The sequence below is a fragment of the Fundulus heteroclitus genome, chromosome 8, assembly GCF_011125445.2.
Source record: "Fundulus heteroclitus isolate FHET01 chromosome 8, MU-UCD_Fhet_4.1, whole genome shotgun sequence".
Taxonomy (NCBI): Eukaryota; Metazoa; Chordata; class Actinopteri; order Cyprinodontiformes; family Fundulidae; genus Fundulus; species Fundulus heteroclitus.
The window spans coordinates 26,408,061-26,428,256 of NC_046368.1; positions in this window are offsets into that span (position 1 = coordinate 26,408,061).

A 20,196-nucleotide genomic window follows, 5' to 3' on the forward strand; every position below is an offset into this window, starting at 1 on the left:
ACTAGAATTAACCTTATTTTTTTATATGTATTAAATCATCGGCTGTTATGATTAGTTACTCAGTACTCTCTTACTAGAGTAATTTCTTAGCAGACTACTTTTTTACTTGTACTTGAATAAAAATATGTTAAAGTTGTGTTACTCTTGAGTAAAAATGTTCACTACTTTACCCACCTCTGACTGTTTGCTTGAATTTTGCTCACTCTTCCTGGGACCTTTTCAGCTCTAATCATTTAAAAAAAAAATCTTTACGCCTGAGATCTAAAACTCTAAAACATTAACAATGTTGCTCTTACGCCTCCTTGTAAGTTGGAAAAATGGTTATAGTTTGATTTTACATTTGAAATAACTATTGTCCATTATTTTTTTTTGTCCTGGCCGTAGTCTTGAGCTGCGGCTTCAGTATTTCCATATAATATTCTTTCCTCATGAGGCCCTCTGTACTGTGAGTTGCAAAAGACCTTCCCTCAGCAAAACACCTCTGTACTTTGTAGTACTAATGGTGTTCTCCAAATACACAAAAAATAGTCATTATGACCAAACATTGTCATTTCAGCTTTGTTAGACCACCGGACATGTCTCCGAAAATAAAGGTTTTGTCCACAACTGCATTTGCAAACTGTAATCTCGACATCTCGTTGCTTTTTCGATTAATGGCTTCTTCATTGCAGAGTGGCCTTTCAGCCCATGCTGGTACAGGACTGTTTTACCGGTGGATAAAGACACTTTTTTTTTTTTTTTTAAACCAGCCAGCATCTTCTCAAAATCTTGATCTTCTTTTCTGGGTTGGATGTGGCCAATACTCACAAAAACATTCTTATCTCTTGAACACAGAACCCGTCTCCTTACAGAACGATCTGGTTGCTAAGCATTCCTATCCTGTTTCTACTTGTGCATATTTGTTTGAGCGAATGACTGGCACCTTCAAACATCTACGTTTAACACCTGGTGAGAAATAAAATGGTTGTCATTTCATACGTTATACATTTCATCAAAATGCTATCTATGAACACAAAATAAAAGTCCAAAGCTGTTGTTTTTCAGCTTTCATCAAGCCTCTCCTTTAATAGCTTTCTACAGTTTCTTCTGCATCTCTTGAAGATTCAACTGATGAAATTCTAGCCATTATACTGTCCCATGGTGTTTAAAGCCTCTTAATCCCTCGCCTCTACAGCCTCTGACAAATCATACATCAGTACCAGCAGGGGGCGGTGTTTCTCTACTGTGCCAGGTTGGCTGCTTGTTAAAGTAGGTCTCCAGTTATGCAACATGTGCAGAGAGGAGCTGCAGGGAAAATTAAGTTTTATAACGCAGCATGTTTCTACCAGCTTGTTTACTCGTACCTTAAACAGTACGTAGTTTGTTAAAATTACATCCCAGTGTTTTAAAGTCAGTAACACTTATACCTCGGCATACATCAAGCTTTACTAAGGAAAAGAAGGAAAAAGCTTCTTCACAAAATGTCTAATTTGTTGGCTTCGCCATGTCTGTCTGCTTCATCCTTACCCTCACCTCCATCACAGGGCACTTTGCCTTCCTCAGCACTGCTCTCACGTCTGTTTGGCAGGCCTCTGTCTTCAGAGGAGGAGCGTCCGTAAATCAAAGTTAGCGTTTTTCATTAATCAGCGTGTGCCAATATAGACAACAGCCCTAGAACATCTTTTAAGCTTCCCCTGACACACACACACACACACACACACACACACACACACACACACACACACACACACACACACACACACACACACACACACACACACAAAATAAAAGTTTATCCTCATCAGCCAGACTTGTTCAGGCGGCCATATTTTATTTGCTTAAATCTGCGAACGCAGCTACAGATCGGTGTCATGTTTCACTTCTCGCTTTCTTCATCCCCTCCCGCTACCCCTGCCTACCACTTTAGAGGAATTAAAAAATGAATTATTCAGCTGATAGTGGGCCTCGTGAATGTATCATCATCATCATCATCATCAGTCAGAAGCAGTGAGTGAAAGGTTGCCTGGCTCCCTATCCACTTTCCAAAAGCAGATCAATACTGATGATGTAACCTCACCAGGTGCATTGCTATCGATAAGACTGTGCGGTGGGAAAAGCTTGTAGCATTAAGGACCTACTCACTCTGATGTGTGCACACTGTTACAGTGAGGCTTAGGGACAAATCCTGCCGTTGTAACACTGCTTATAGTCTTACTGTAGGAATGAAGGTTTCTTGCATATGTGTGCAATATGCAAAGGTTTACTGGGAAAATTATGTTTAGGGTATGTCTCACACATCTACACATTGAACCTTTTGCCATTCTATGCAAACAGCTTGATGCTGCCACCACCACGCGTCACCATGAGGACAGTGTTGAGAATAAGAATCCTTTCATTATCCCACAATGGGGAAATTGGGTGAGACGGTGGCAAAGACGGAGATAGTTACACACAATTAATAGTAATGAAAAAAGAAAAGGAAAAAAAAACAAGAACAGAAGATAAAAAACTAAATGCCACACTAAATATTGCCCAATTATTGATAATATAGTATACTTAGGTAAAAATAAGATAAAATATTCAAGTTTAACAGTGGAAAACCCTATTTACACAACCCACCATAATATAATATTGAATATGCATGATAGCGCAGCAGCATCTCTAAGTAGCTAAGGCGTTTGCAGGTGTACCTTAGCATCTGGGAAACGGTGTAAATGATTCATGATCGGATCAGAACCCGTGCAGACATTAGCATGTTGTCAACGGGGATTAAGTCAGTTGTGAGCAGCAGAGATCAAGTCTAACAGCAGCTGGGAGGAACGACCTCGGGAAGCGCTCCTTTGAGCATCTGGGATGCAGCAATCCGTCACTTAGAGCTCTCGAGTTCTGCAACACCTCCATGCATGGACTGGGAGACATCGTCCATCAATGATGTTGTTGTTTTTTTCTCCCACCACCTGCACCGAGTCCAGAGGCCATCCCAGGACAGAGCCACTTCCTCTCAGTGGCAAAGTTTATCGAGCCACTTCCTCTCAGTTACAGATAAGCTGCTGCAGACCACACCATAGAAGATGGCTAATGCCACCACAGAGTCACAGGGCTTCAGGAACATTCACTCCAAAAGACCTCCGCCTCCTCAGCAGGTAAAGTCTGCCCTGACCCTTCCTGTAAAGAGAATCAGTGATATGATCAGTTAATGCCCCTAACTTTATAGTCACTTTGTCATTTGACCAGATTACCTTTTCCTACATGTTTGATGTGTTCTCTATATGGCTTGTACCAAGCTGGAAACAGGACTTCTCATGTTCTCTTTCAACAATGGCCTTTCTTGCTGTTCTTCCATAAAGGGCAGAAGTGCACAGTAGGATATTAATAGCTTTCCTGTCAACAGATTAGCTCATGAGCTGTAGATCTCTGCAACTCCTCCAGAGGTAACAGAGGCCACTTGGCTGATGACTCCATTCCATTCAACATACACAGAAATATGTGTTTGTAATTATTTAAATCGGTAAAATAGCCAGGCGTATGAATACTTTTGCTAGCCTAGAGGTACAAAATGAAGGGATGCTGCAGTGAAAATGAGTCAGTATTGTTCACTCAAACCAGAACATTGTACAATAATATTGCTTATAGACAGCAATCAGGGCACACCTTGTGATCATTTTCAGCCAACCCACCACTTCTGACTCATGACCTTGTCTGACCCTGTTAGTCTGACCCGGCCAGCCTACCTGCAAACACATCCCAGAGTGGCCGTATTGGCTGTCATGAGCGTCGCAACTGTTCAATCATTCATGTTGCAACTAGTAGAGGCACAATTTTAGAAAGCGTGACGCTGTGATGAATTGACTAGTGATACTTATGTACTTTGGTATTTTCGACACAAACATGCAACATGCAGTGTGATAAATAAGTTGTGGCGTTAGTGGTAAACTCAGAAATATTTGCAAAGCATCATTAGGTTCTTTGAGACCACAGGAACCTTTTTAGAGTTGTTTGTACTATCTGAGCTCGTTTCTGTTCTTATTGTCTACACCCCCGAAAAGGCAGAAACATTGCTTGAGCTCCTACTTGGGTTTTAAAAAAACATCTATGTAACTGTTTGGGGAGTGGTTGCTTGGTGTTGACGTATCTTTGCTGACAGCCTTTAACTCCGACGTCGTTGTATGACGGAAACGCACGTGGATGAATCACGCCAATGTGGGCCTACACTCTTCCGAAAAAGAACTACAAAGTAAGCGCTCTCTTCTCTCGGGACATTTTCATTGATTTCCGTGAAGTGGGCTGTGCTCATCAGTCACATCACGCAAAGGATTGTGGGATATAGCTTATAGCTTCTTAGCACTGGTAAGGGACATTGAGCGGTTCCTAGTGTAAACTAGCCGCGAAAGGAAGCATGCAGGCTCCTTTTCCTACCTGCTTCCTTACCGACTGCACTATTCAGACAGCACTTATCATGGCGACCGCTGACTTACTTCCGCTTTGGCTAAAGAGTCCTTAACCCAATATGGGTATTCGGATGGACCCCCAGATTCGAACGCAGAGACCATTTTTGGAGAACGCCCGACTATGAAGTACGAGGGGGACTGGTGAGCTCCATAGTCCATAAAATAGACTGCATCACGAAGAAAGGAGCATTGTGCAGAAATAATCAAGCAACGTCTCAAGACGTCAGCCAGGAAGTCAAAGCTTGGGAACAATTGAGTTTTTCAAATGGAGAATGGCCCCAAGCACACTGCCAAATTAGTTATAGAGATGCTTCGTTTCTGGAATGGGCCCCCGGCTCCCGACTCGCGTGGAAGCCCAACGCTGCAGCTGCTCAGCTTGCTTGTGCGTTGGGCTGAGCTTGCATGTAGTCCTGACTGGAAGTAGAAATTCCAGAACCAAACTTTACAGAAAAATGTACAGCAGCATGTAGGAGATGGCTGATAAAGGCAGCAAACTTCTGTCTCTAGGGGAGAACATGTTTTGACAGTATTTCTAAACAATAGATTGGATCTGTTGTTGAATAATTTAAGAAAATATAACAAAAGTTGTTGCACCCCCCCCCCCACCCCCTTTCATTGCTATACAAGAAGAGTGAGAATAGTACAAACGGAGACAGTGAAAACGGTGGTGGGAAGACTCCCTGTTCCCGTGCACTCCTGCAATTGGAGACACACAGATAAATCCACTCTGGCCTGTATTAACTTTGCTGCTGGAATTTGTTTGAGTACATTCTGTGACTTGGGGAGAAGCCAAAACTTCAGCCCTTCTCTCATATCTCGTGTTGCAACCGATGGCTGCTGGCCGAGCCCGACTCCACAGCCACCGGGCCTGTCATGCGCGCGGGGAGGGGTTCAGTCTACGCGTAGGAGTACGGTTCGCTCTCACGTTGGAGAAATATAATGAGATGAAATGATGATCTGCGACTGTTTGAAGAAATGCTTTTGCAGTAGACTCTGAACAGCTTCATTTACATATTTATCAGGTCATGTACTTCAGTCGCTGGCACGTGGATTTTACTCTCCCAACTGCTCTCATTAAAGCTGTGCAGTCCCGTAGATTCAATGAGCGTTTTTCAGCTGATTAAGTGCATAAAAAGCAACGCACGGCACGGTAAACATCCTTTATGATTATGAGATAAACTTTTCCGCATGTCCTGTACCCAGCCCACGCGTCTTGTGATCTCTGTTGATGTACTCCTGAACCACATTTCAGCGTGTTGATCCAGCCCTTTTGTGCAGCATGATGCAATTTAAGCACGGCGAAAGTGTTTGTGTGAGTGGGTGGCGGCTGGTTTTGAGGCGGGCGAGCAAACACGAGAGTCCGCATTCTGCAAGGGTACGAACTGGGCAGGAGCGCGACGAAGAGGCATTTTGTTTTCAGAAATCCCTGATGTGCAAGTGTTGCAACGATTAGACACGCAGAACCTGATTGTCGTGCATCTGGGTTTTAACTGCGGGCCCGTTGAGGCGTCGTCTGCGTGTGTGGCACCGTGACTCAAACCATCGCAGCATGCGCAGAGAAATCAGAGGGGGGAGGTTTGACTCGATAATATTGTGGTTCCTTTGTAAACGCTAGGTGGACCAACAAGCTCAGGCGTTCTGCTCGCCGTCGTTTATTCTCATTGATTTCGTCTCAGTGCTTCAAACAGGGAGATGGTGTCTGTGGTTTTTGGGGTGTGGTGTTCATGGGGTGGAAGGAAACTTGCAACATATCACACCAAATGAGTGGCTCAGATATGAGGGTTGAAGTATCTTTTATCTTATTTTAATTTAACTTTTGCACTTATAGAAAAATCCCTATGTAACGAGTGTGATGCATTTGATTAAAAAAAATAAAAGTCCAGAGCTTCGGCAAGGCTTTTTTAAAAAGATCTTGCATCCTGGAGTTGTGAGATCTGACGCAGAAGACTAAAGCAGACCTGCCGGTTGCTACTTCTGGGGCGTCATCAAGCTTTGTTACATCAGAGATGATTTGCTGTACCTGAAAGTGAAATCATGTTCTCAACCACGTGTTACAATCCATTCAGAACATGACGTGTTTGTTCTTAATCAGTGAGCATGAAGATAAAACCGAGAGCGAAGACTTTACAGCTGCAAACTCTAAGTGGTGCGTCATCTTTTAACAGACAATCTTTGGAATCAGCTTTTATTTGCCGTGATGACTGTATTGGTAAAGAAGAAATACACAAAAAAAGGGAAATAGGAAATATTTTTCTTCTAAAGATAGATACATACATGTTTCTACAAAAAAGGAAGACATGATTAGATTGGTGCAAATAAGCATGGTATCGATCTGACTGCAGCACTATGTATTTTTGGCGAATGGAGTCTAAAGAAACATCATGAAAATCACTGACTGAAACTTCAACGCCTGATTTTATAAAGAAAATGTGTTCAAAGTAAACGTTGTGGGAGGTAAATCATCTATAAATGTATAGTCACCAGCCATTTAATCAGAGTAACACTGATGGCGAATCAGCCGCGCTTGTGGCAGCAGTGAATGTACGGTGAAGAAGACTTAAAGTTGAAATGGAGCCTCAGAAAAACAAGGGGAAAACGGAGCCTTTGAGCATGGCATGGTTGTTAGCGTCAGCCATATTTGTGTGTATCATAACATCTCAAGATGTTTGCCAATAAAAAGTCAAACACAAAGAAGATTTCATGTTATTAAATAGGAAAACTTTGAGTTTCACATTACTCGTGGGATATGCTAGTTGCTAATATCAAGTACTATGAGCATTACGAGCTCACTTTCCCTCATCCTGACCACTCCACCTGCTAAAACCCCGCCACTCACTTGGCCGTTACCCTGAGTGTCTCTTGGCTCCGCCCACTTTGGTGGAATTTTTTAAGCTTATACACCGGGGTGAGTTGCACTTTAAGTTTGTCATGCTATCTTCTTTGCTTGTTTACATTGTAAACTCAAGCTGCAGGCCTTAACAGTCTAAATAGATGAAACCCTTTTTTTTACACATTGGGGGGCTATAGCAGAGACGAGCTGAAGAATTAACTTGCAGCTTAATGCATTCAGTCACGCTGAACCTTTCTCTACAGACATTATACAGATGTAGTCTGTCTGAATAAGAAATTTGTTGGCTAATATGCTTCAACAGAATTAGGAAGTTACTGAAGATGAACACCAACCTCATAGTGCATTAAAAGTGCCCTTAATGCCAAAGTACACTAAATCTATCACTGTTTAGTTAAAGTTCAGACTCATTTTGCTTTTTGACGATGAATTCAGGAAAGTATGTGAATGAGAGCACATGTGTTGCCGAAATTCGGCAACATTAAATACGATTTATGTTAGCAGAGAGAAGAGAGAGTAAATTAAGTTACACATTTTGTGCGATGGCATAACTGATGTACAACTGACATTATGACCTATGTCTACAATATATGACTATATATGACAAATATGATAAATGAACGAGAAAAGGTTATTGTTGGAGCTGTGGACTTAGCTCCTGGTGAACTATGAACATTTAATCCTGGCTGAACTGAATTTAGAACCAGTTCTTTCTAAGGGTGAACAGATCCAACAGAGACAAAAAGATTGGGTAGTGATTGTGAGAAATATTTGATTATTGACAAACCAGGAGAGGTGCAAATAAACCGTTTATACAGCAGATATACCTACACTTTAAGTATCACATTGGATTTTGAGGTCTACCGAGAAACCTTAGACTTTTCTTATTTAGGGCAATGATGTAATTAATTTTTTTTTTTATCAGAACTCTGAAAGCTCAATAGATCATTCATTTTATTTCCTGTCTTATTTCTTCTGTACTGAGAAGGCTGTGGTCTTGTATTACTTCTTTTTTTTATTATCTGTTACTAAGGGCTACTTGGAAACCTTTCTATTGATGATGTGACGCTTGTTATAAAAAGTCCAAGAACCACAGCCTGTTGCATTTTTCAGGACTTTCATGTGTTTTATTGGTATTTACATTTCAGATGTGCTCATTTCTCTCAGATTATAAAACCAAGACTGAACCAATCAGCAGAAAGCTTGTAAAGCACCCTGGAGAGCCGAAGGGAAACTCCAGGGAGATAAGACTAGTGAACTGATCGCTTCTTAAAATCCACCCTGAAGACTAAACGCTAAACCGTCACAGACCTCGTTGACATAACAGAACAAGCACAGTGAGTGTCCTAGTTCATGAGAGCGTGCACTACAGGAGAAACGGTACATACTGTTATGACAGCACATGTTACCTGGAGGTAAAAAAAAAAAAAAAAAAGGGAAAGCTACGTCTCCGATGTTATCTGACGTTTACGGCTGGAGGACTTAGTAGTTGGCAAATTACTAAAGGTGAAAAAGGCAGCAACTGTTTCTCTTATTATAGTGATAACACTATTAGCATTTAAAACGTCCCTGTTTTGTTTAGTAAAAGATAAAAGATGGCTCCTTTAATGTCACACTATCCTGAATCCGTCAGTCGTTGCCAATCGCAAATAGGAACAGTTTGTACCTGTGTGCAACCTTGTGTTACGTTTGACCTGAAACTGGTTGGTCCCCTTTTTGGAAGATAACAGACTCGATAAGTGAGTTACTCTTAAAGTAACTGATGTGTGCAGACAAAACCTTTGTGCTGATCAGTGCAATGCAAAACTTTAGCCATCGGGGAGGCTCAGTTCCAGGGCACTGTTAACGAATGACATTCATTAAATTTGATTCTAGTATTTCGTTTGCTTCACAACAAACTGTGGATGCATCCTCCAGTCCTGTAACACGTGATCTCTCTGAGCTTATTAAGGCCTTCATGACTAAGCCATGCACATTAAAAAAAAAACTGGCTCTGGCTCCGGATTTGGCCCAGTTCCCTTGCATATTCAAAGTTGGTGTTGAGCCTAGGTAGGATTCAGTTGAACACCTTTGGTGCAGGGGTACATGTGCCAATAGGGGACCTCCAGAGAGTGATTGATAATCTCTGACGAGATTTGGTCCCAAAGAAACAATGTTTCTCCAGAACCCAGCATGCTGAACCACAATAGCAGGATTTGCTTTGGTGAGCCACTAGTCATGACTCAACACTGGCCCTGCACAAAAAGATATACTCGTAAGAAGTAGGTCAGGGAATAGCAACAATAGCTTGGAACAGTGACATGAATCGAATAAAAACACTGCAGCCATTTTCAGCTTCTGGATATCATTTACACCAACCTGCTGGGGTATCTTATTCACAGAGCAAATAGCAGTAATAGTGTGCTGGTGCAGGGTGCTTGATTGAGCCACCTGGAAATGACCTTCTGCCTCTGTTCCCATGGCTAAAATGTCAAACTTTTGTAAATCAGGTTGTTAAGACAGCTCTATGACCTTTTGACCCTCGTCCTTAAACCGGCCCATCAGCGCACAAAGCCCCATCACCAGTAAAGCGCCACAAACTGCTGACACTAAATCCCAGAATGTCACTGCAAATTAAACCTTCTTTTTCTGCTGTTACGTGGCTTGACTGTTGCTACTTCATCAGGTTTCAGTTTATGCTAAAACTCATATGTATCAGGGTACAGTGAAAAAGGTGTGGTTCCTACTAGTTGCTCATTTGTTAGATAAATGAATCCAAAATAGCGACACAGGACCTGATTGATCGTGTTTTTTTAAAAGAACTAAAACCAACCTGCATTGTATGAAGCTGTTTGTAAAAAAAAATAAGGCCACATAAAGGTTCAACAGCTGTTCAAACGAGCAGATATGACGTGTTGTGAGTATTGGCTATATGGCTTATCTGTCACACATTCTAAAATACGTAAGAGGAATTCTTATCTCTCTTATTGCTGTAATATTGCTTCAATTTTTGTCGTTCAGAAAGCATGCAAATAAAAAAAAAAACACCCTACAAAAAATAGGAGACTACAATTTGCTCAGTCTCAATTTGCCCTTGTTTTTTCCTATTTTTTAGTTATTGCAAATTCTCTGAATATTTTCTCACATTGCAAAAACATGCTTTGAAATGTCCCTAAAAGCTTCTCCAGATTGCTAGGTATCCGGGAGTTGAACCCCGGACCTCTCGCACCCGAAGCGAGAATCATACCCCTAGACATGTAACACCAACCTTTGGTAGGCGGGCACTAGGAGTCACTAGAACTCAGAGAGTTCTGCTGAAACTCCCTGCTGGAGCAGCTCCAGATTGATAATGTGCAGAACTAGAGTGCTACACATTATCAATCTGGCTGTCCAGGCTATGGCAGAGCAGGTCCGAACAGGTCTAAACTGATTTATGAAGCGTCATTTCCAAACAGGTGCAACATGGCGAAGGAAAGACGGGCACCACCACAGGGACACACCAGCTAATGGAGAGTTTCTGAATTTTATTTATTTTATTTGGCCAAATATACGTTAGAGTTGATAGTTCTTCACACATTATAATTTTTGTAAAGCTGTGATAAAATATTTACTCCTTTTCAGATTTCATTTGTTTGTTTTTTCTTTCACGCTTGAATTTTTCAGTTCATTGAACAAATTTTAATGACAAAGTTAACCTGAGTAAAAACAAAAAGCAGTTTTCAACTAATCTGTCCATCAGATTAGTTAGGCATCAGTCGCCAGGGGGGCTGACGCCTGTCTCCAGGAGTTATTGGGCGCGAGGCAGGCCTGGACGGGTTGCCAGTCCATCACAGAGGATTATCAAGGAAAGAAACGAACCAAAACGAACCCAGGCCCATTAGAAAAAAATTGGTTTTGGTCTTGTTGTTTCATTAAATAATTGTGTTTAACCAATTTTGTTTTAGGGAAACCTGGGTTCAGTGTCATCAGTAGCACATTGCAGCCTCATATCTAGTCACAATATACCTTAAAACAAAACCTGTCTGACATCATGAGGTAGGGACAAAGATCTAAAAATAGCTACACACCATTCCCTGATATTGGGAAATTCAAGATGAGTTGAATCATCAAGTTATTGTCTGTCAGTATCAAAAAGGTTTGTGAGAGTTTGGCACAAAAATTACTCCAAGAGTGCATCAAACTCTCTGCCAGGAAGTCACAAAAGACCCCAGAGCAACGTCTAAAGCTGAGGACTGAGGCTCCTTGGCCACACCTGGATTCTGCAGCAAAACAATGATCCGAATCACACCAGCCAGTTCACCCCTGAATAACTGAGAAAAGTTAAAAACACAATAAAGGTCCAATAAGTAAATGTAGAGCTGCAAAAAGTACCACAGTTGGTAGAACTTTGGCCTTGCAGGCAAAGTCCAGGAGGATTTGGATTGCTTTATGTCCTTTACAAATAAAATCATTGTTTTAAAACTGCTTTTTGTATTTACTGTAGCTTATATCACATATAAAATGTATCTGAAACATTTAACTAACAAAAAAGAAAGCAGTAATCTGTAAAGGAGGACACCTATCTCAATGTATATTTTCACAGCATTGCATTTGTTTGTTTTTTATTCAAGCAACGTGGTGATGCTGGATTTTCACAGTATGTCTTCATACTTCAACCAACGTTTAAATAACTTCTGATCCCATTGATGCCTCTATAAATACATCTGTGAATCTTTCAAGTGAAAATGGTTCTATAGCATTCTCATGCTGCCCATGCGTGTTGCCCTTTTTCTCTGCTCGTCACCACAGGTAAGTGCTGGGGACAGCGTGAAATGTACTGATTTGGACGTCTTTCAGACATAATTAAATGTAACATTAGCAGGAAAAAAAGGCAGCTCTACAGACAGCTGATTGATAATCCCCTTTCTGGCAGCAGAGAGGATGAGTGAGAAAGGTCAAGCAGTGGGCCGAGCTGAGAGTCGGCGGTAAAGAAGAAATGAAAGAGGATGAAGAGGATGATGGGGGAGGAGAAGATCCCTCTATCAGACACCGAGCTGTGGTCTGGGCTCAGATGAGTGACATGACCTCAGTGTGGTCCCACACCGAGCGCATTACTGAGCGTCTGAGAGGGATTTAGAGTCCAGGGCTTAGCACATATCAGCCCATGGTTCCCTGCCTGAGGAAAAAAAAAAAGCAGGACAGCTCCCTGAGAAACGCATAAAAGGTGCATTATAATGTTTTACTTAAGGTGAAACTATAACAGTGAGTGCACCGGCAGCTGTTAGAAAAACTGCAAAGACACAAAAGTGGCAAATAATTGTGAAGAGGAAGAGAGATGAGAAGGGTTTTCTAAGCACGCAGTCATATTCAATAAATCAGAATACACAACAGCCTTTAAGTCGATATTAAACATACTTTTCATCAAGCACCCATTTCTGCAAGAAAAAGTTTGCTTTTTTATTGATCTGATGCAATATTCTAATCTTAAATGCTTTGTTTCATAGTGGGAGGTGGAAAAAAGTTAAAATTAACAGAAATAAAAACATCATCAGCCTGTGTTAATTAATCTACTGTTTCCCTTAGTGAAGTGAACTTTTTTATTGAATATGACTGTATAGTTGTATTCAGCGACTCTGGGTCATTATTTTTGTAGAACCAAGTCCTCTGGGTCGTATCTCTAGCAGGTTTGTGTATTGAAAGTGTGAAATTTAATTCAATTCTGTTTTGCAAAATAGCTCAATCCCAGTCAGATGAGAGGGGGAGTGTCTATGGACATCAGAATCCTGCCACAGATTCTGAGTTAGATTTAGGTCAGGACTTTGACTAGGTCATTATAAAACATGAATATGCTTGGATCTGAACATTGTATGTTCATTTTTTTTTTCAGCCTGTAGCATGTTTTTATTTTACTATCGGCCTGTATTTAACTTCTTTCATCTTCCCATCAACTCTGACCAGGTTCTCTGCTCCTGCTGAAGAAACGCAAGCCCACAGCATGATGCTGCCACCTCTGTTTTACTGTAAGGTGCGGTGCGTTCATGTGATGTTTGCTGGTATTTTTCCAAAAATGAGTTGAACAATGACCAGTGAGATGTTCCAGGTTCTTTTGCAACCAAACCCTGCTTTAAACCTCTGCCTAACTTCCTCCCTGACCTGTCCGCCATGTTCCTCGGTCTTCCTGGTGCCGTTTTTCCCCATAATGTTCTCTAACAAAACTCTGAGACCTTCCCAGAACTGTTGGACTCATTCTGAGAAAAGGTTACACACAGGTGAACTCTATCATGACTAATGAAGGCATTCACTCAATTTATTCAGGGGTCTCAGAGTAAAAAGGGAGCTGAACACATGTACATATTGCACACATTTTTATTTATGGAATTAAAAAAAAACATGCATGATTTTACACTTTATGTTGGTCTCCACTAAAAATCCGAAAAGTGGGGGAAAAAATGTGAAAAAGGAATTCACATTATATTCAAACAAGCATGTTATGTAAACTTCTGCCTCTCGTTATAATCCGGACGACGGGACTGAACGTTTTATGTGCAGAAGTGAGCGCGCGCGCTGTTTTGGTGTCGTGTCACTTGGCTGGTGAGTTAAATGTTTGTGCAATAAAAAGTCTGCACTCCCGTGATGGAACACAGCGACTGTTCTGTCCCCGCAGTAGCTGGAACCTAGACTTTGAACTTCACAATAAAGTGTTGCCCCGCATGTGTTTTGTACATCATTCATCTAAAGATAACCAAGGCAGACAAAAATAGGCTCAAAGGCTAACATGCGAAGTTTTTACAATGCAGAAAAGTGCAGCTTAATCAGTTCCTATTGTACATCGAATGTGTATTTTCTAAACCTACATCATTGAATGCCCTACTTTAGTTTTCCGGCATTTGGATTAAAAAAAATAAAAAATCAGCAAGAGTAACTTTCTCTAATCTGTTTCATTCATTGTTATGTTTTCTTCCTTCTTTTAAAAAAAAAGTACAATAAATAAAGAAGGATCGAGCCTGCTTGCTTTGGAGTTTATTTAGGACCTGCTATGTGAGGTGAAAAAGCCCAAATGGGCGTTATGTAAACACATTCCCTGCACGCACAGCCCAGGCAGCCACAGCTGGCTGAACTTGCGTAAGAGGCCCCCGGCTCAGACTCTGTGTATGCCAGTCGGGTTTGTAGATCAGTGGAAATCTGATTTAGTTCAGGCCTGTGTCACAGGCACCAGCTGCATGGTACTGCAACGGATGGATTAACATAAGTGCCGGATTGAGGTTGTCCCAAATAAGTAGAGCATCAAAAAGAGACCCTTCAGTTTGAGTGGTTTCCAGAGGTGTTCGTGAAACTTTAACTAAAGTCATTACTTGGGCAGTTATCTGATCCATTATCCCCAGGACACGTCTTTAATTTTTGAATTATGTTGTACATTTGCTCTTATTTTTTGCTTTCAGATTCTTTTATCATTATGTGCATCTGCATGCTTCCATGTGCTTTTTCACTTTGCTGCTGGTACCTTTGCCATTGCGGGACAACAAAAGCATATTTCTATATTCTAAACCAGGGATCACCAACCTTTTTGAAACTGAGAGCTGTTACTGTGTCATACGAAGAGCTACCTGTACCGACCTTTGAACAAGAAGAATCAGAGGTCACCTTAACGTTATGTAATATACATTTTTTTTATAATACTTTTGTTATTTTTAAATCTATGTACAAGTACAAGTATGATTAAAAAGGAAGAGAAACTGAATAAAATAGCATTTTAAATGCAGCTCACTGGAGGGTTGTCCTATTTTTTGAACAGGCTTGAGGGGCACCACATATGTTCCTTGGAGGCTACCTGGTGCCGGCGGGCACCATGCTGGTGGCTTTAGTTAAATGTTCCACAGTTGATGCAATGAAGTTTTGGAAGTGCCTGTTTTGCCTTGCCTGTTTCTAGATTGCTGTGCAGGACGATCAGATGCGGAATAGCTCCCTTCAAAGAACATCACCAGCTAAAACGAATTGTTTTCCAACAGTCTGTTTTCACTCTATCTCTGTGATCATTTCTTCTTCAGCTTAGTCATAGAGGTGCAGGCGTATTCATGAAAAGGCCCCTCATTCAATCAGATCAGCAAACTACATGACCTGCTATACAAGATAGGTTGACACACTCATCATTGTCCTCTTGTGCTAATAATGCTTACCTTCAGAAAGGCATCCAGCTAACCTAGATTTGCGTGAAAACGGCTGCACATGAACGCAAATTGCTGTTAAAATATAATACAGCTGGTATAAAAGTCTGCTGGGTCATAGTGAACTTCAAACTGTGCAACAAAAGACGGATTCAGGACACCCGAGCGTGTCCAGCCAGGTACAGAACTTGGTTAGTACCTGGCAGCAGGAGTGTGTGTAAGTCTGCGAAATGAGGCAAGGACTTTTGGACAATGAGCCTGGGGGAAAAAATGGCAGTAGAGGTACCTCTGTTGTCAGAGAACATCAAGGAGCGGCTGAACTTCTGTCATAAAGACGAGGATGGACAGCAGAAAATGGTACAGAGTTGCTTTCTCTGGGCGACACGCTGCGTGACTGTTGGGGACATCTGGAAAATCCCTTGTCCAGACAAGAAACAGGGAGGACTACCACAACGCCTTTGCTATGCCAAGAGTCAAGCACCCTGGTTTAATCAGTGTTGTTGAATTTCTTCTCCTTAAAGCAACAACTCTCCTTCCAATCTGCCCAGTGACATTGCCATGGATAAAGAGCGGGATCAAAACTTCCTCCAAGACAAACGTCTTCCAACAACCCAGGAACAGTTTGGTGAGGATCTGGGATTCTTCTAGCAAGGTGGAGCTGTGGTTCACAATGTAAAACTAACAATGCAGCTCAAAGAAAGCAGCTTTCAATCTTTGGAGAACAGGCCAGGAATCTCCAAGCATCATAACTCAATAGAAAACGTGTGGTTACGGGGGAAAAGAGAAGATGGATAAATAGCAGCAAAGAATCTGAGAGCAACGCAACAAATCATTGCAAACTGGGACTATTTGCATACATTTGATAAATTTGTTAATAAATACCATGTACTTGTAAAATATTTTAGCATGTTAAAGACATTTTTTTTTCCCCAAAATTAACTTTGCAGTGTTGCGATGCATTTTATGTTAGTGATTGTTAGTAATCTCTTGTTTTCTATGTAAAACTAAATTTGACCAAAAAAGTATTTGTTGAAGAAGAATTTGTCCTCTTTTAAGGTTCCCCCCTGTAAAGACAATGAATGGCACAGGTCTCCATGGCCCAAAGTGTACCCGACAACTTACTGTGAGGATTTTACCCCCAATCAGGGAGCAACTGTAAAGCTTAAAGTGGACATGTCATGCAAAAATCATCTTTATTAGCCCGTGAATACATTTTATTGTGTACTTGGGGTCCATAGGAATGCAGAAGATTTAAATGTAGTCTCTCCAGGTGCTGCCTAGATATCTTTATACTCTTATTGGGTCATATTGTTCAAGCTATTTAGTTTGATTTGTTTTCTTTTTTTAACAATTAAGCAAAGTATTTGCTGCAGAACTGCTAAACAAGGCCACGGAGGTCCGGCTTACCAGTCTCGCAAATACGCCCATTTTTAGTTCTCGGAGCCTATTTGTTGTCCAGTCTGAAGGATGCTGAAACTAAAAGTAGATAGGTCATCAGTTGCTTGTTACACCGTCCTCCAGCATACTACAAAAATGGCCGAACAGGGTGAAGTGGAACGCTCTTTGACCTGGAGGGGGGTGGGGTATGAAGTGCCTCCTTTGTATTTAAAGATACAGAACAAAAACAAGTTGCTCTCAGATGCACCTCAGCATAGGAGTGAAAGCGGAACAAGGAATTCAGACCAAAAGCATTGCAGTTCCATTTTACATAGACCACAACTGAATGATTTCAATGTGAAAAGGAAGAACTAAGAAGCGTTATATGCCCCCTTTAATGGTGCCACAAAACTAACATAATTTGGTTTGCATTAAAAGCAGCAAGCACGAAACATGTCCAAGAGTGACATTTTCTCCCAGCTCAAACAGCGGGGCAGTGTGATTTACAGTGGCTTGCTATAATATTCCTGGTAAATGGACCTTGGATGGCATTCGCACAGCCTCACAATCAGACACGCAACCTTTTATCATGTCACGTGGTCTAACATCATTTGTGAAGTGGATGAAAGCAGATACATGGTTTACGAAACCACAATGTAAAAAGAGTGCCGTGCATTTGTTGAACCGCGGCAATTAAAGCTGCAAGACTTTCAGGGTATTTACTCTATCTACTGACCATGCATATCTGTGAACATTAACTTTCAAGCCTAGCTACAGATTCTCAGTTGGATTTAGCTCTGGACTTTGACTCGGTCATTCTAACACATGAATATGCTTTGATCTAAACCAGGCATGCCCAAAGTATGGAGGGGGGCATTTGTAGCCCTTGGACTGATCTTGTGCATCCCCCCCTACAACATTTCACGAACATTTTTGGCCCACCAGCACTGGTGGCTGGTAGAGATAGACACTTTTTATTCTTAATTAGTGCAACATTTCTACAGACAAGTTGCACAACTCAAAATGTTTGGTACAAGTGTTTTCAAAGAAATGGACCTACTGACCCAATCCTGTTCTTCGATTGCTAGACTAAAAAGAAGAAAATGTACAAACTGGATGACCTTGGGATCTACATTGAGGTACATTAATTTGCTCATTCAAAACCATATATTTTTCTAGATTTTTGTACCAGGAAAAAAGCACTTACATTTTTTTATGACATTTGTGACCCTCAAGTGCTTTTGACTGAACCATTTAAGCCCACTTGCCAAAATATTGGGACATCTCTGATCTAAACGCACCCACTTGTGTCTGTGGCTGTTAAGCGTCATCTTCCTGCTTCAAGTGGAGCCTTCTCCTAAGTGCAGGGGCGGTTCTAGACAGGGGCCAACTGGGGCCAGGGCCCCTGTAGAACTGTTCCTGGCCCCTGTTATGGCCCCTGTACTAAAAACATGATAATAAATTTCTTAGGATGATAAATGCTGACAAAGATACCATGACTGACTGTTCATTTGGATCAGTTGTATTTTTACGTTTATGGTTTTGCCCAATAATAAAATGACAAAATAATTTAAAAATAAATATAAAAAATAACAATAATTAAAAAATGTGGCTGTTTCACATTAAGCTCCTGCCGTATTGAGAAAAGATCAGGGGTCTGCAACCTGCAGTTCCAGAGCCACAAGTGGCTCTTTGGCTTACTTAATATATTAAACGATGAAATGTTGACCTATTTAGGCTTTTTTTCCCCCAATCTTTTGTTCTGTGCCCCTGTGAAAAAACACTGGCCCCACCCTGGCCCCCCTGCTAAATTTGGTCTAGAACCACCACTGCCTAAGTGTCTACTCTTCTTCATCCTCCGGGTCCCCAGAGAGGGGGGCAGGGACCCTCAGGGTATCGCGAGACGAGATGTGATGTCAGACAATATCCTAGTTTTAATATAACAAATATATGCCTTTAATTGTGGAAAATCATATGTTTTTTTTTCTTTTCTTAAATATTTACAACTCTTCAATATCAGAGAACATTAAACACATTTGAAATTAATCTTAAAATTTTTGTATGTGTAATTTATGAGAATTGTAAGTCATAATATTAGGTGTACAAGAATACATATTACAAGAATAAAGTCATAATATAAGAATAAAGTAAGACTATTATGAGAGTAAAGTGACAGTTGTTTGCACAACCGTGTCAAAATCCTGATACTAATTATCTTATTTATAAATCTGATGCTAAAATCTAACTTTACAAGATGCTGAACATTTTTTATTGTGACACAGAGAAGACTATGCTTATTTTAGAAGACTTCTCATAAAATACACCCCCCCCTCCAAAAAAAACAGAAAAATCACCTCTGCTTCCTTTCTAAATACTTCCTAAAAATTAATTGGTGTCAATGTAGGTCTTTTTTATGATTGACCCCATCTGCAAACCCCGCCTTACTTCTCGGTCCACCCCTCTTTTGGCTAATCTGTTACCATAACTCAATGTCTGTGTTGACACTGTCGTATATTAGTGGGATGGATCGGATGAGCAGCAGGGGAACCTCATGTACTTGAAGTTGATTTGCTGGAAGCAGAAACACAAGAATGCGAGCAATGTTGCCAAGCACCAATTGGTTTTGAATGGATGGCCGGGGCAACTCTATAAGAGCAGCTTTTGTGAATCTGGAGTACTTAGCAAAACCAGTGAACTGGTGATAATGTTGTGTGAAACCAAGCATATCCAATCCACATTGGGAGCTAAATCATAGACAATCTTTGTAGCTGAAAAAGTCAGGGCTGATCTGTAATGGGCGATTCAGCAAACAGATCCCAGCGTGCTTCATATGAGGCTGCGTAAAAGGTTTCCCCAACGACCTGCACCCTCCACTAGAAGTGCTTACTGTGGGCATACCTGCATCTGAACTGGACCGCGTGAAGTAGATTTGTTGTTCCCATATCTGCTAACCACATCAGGATGTGCTCTGGAGAAAATGCAGCATGTCATGGGGAGGGTGATAAACTGAGCCATATTCTGCTGGGAAAGCCGGGGTCCTGTCATTCATGTGGATTTCACCCCAGACGCATACCACCTACCTCCAGCTGTTGCTGAAGCACGCCCTTTTATGGTCTTTCCCTCATTTCCATCAGCTGTACACTTCCTGCCAAAACTCGAAAATGGTTCAACAGCACGGGAACAAGGTCAAGGTGTTGACAAGCCCTCTAAATTCTCCAAAACTCTGTCCGACCAAAGGTTTCACTCCTGGACACAATGTTCCAGCTTTCACAGCTCTTACCTCGGATCGGCTTCTAACAGCTCAGGCCCCGATGCGGCGCACTTTTAGAGAAGCTTTGGTTGAAAAAGAAAAGCATGACTCGTGCTATAACTGAGCAACATGTTTCTAAGTTAGAAAAGAGGAAAAAAAATTCCCTTTTTTAAA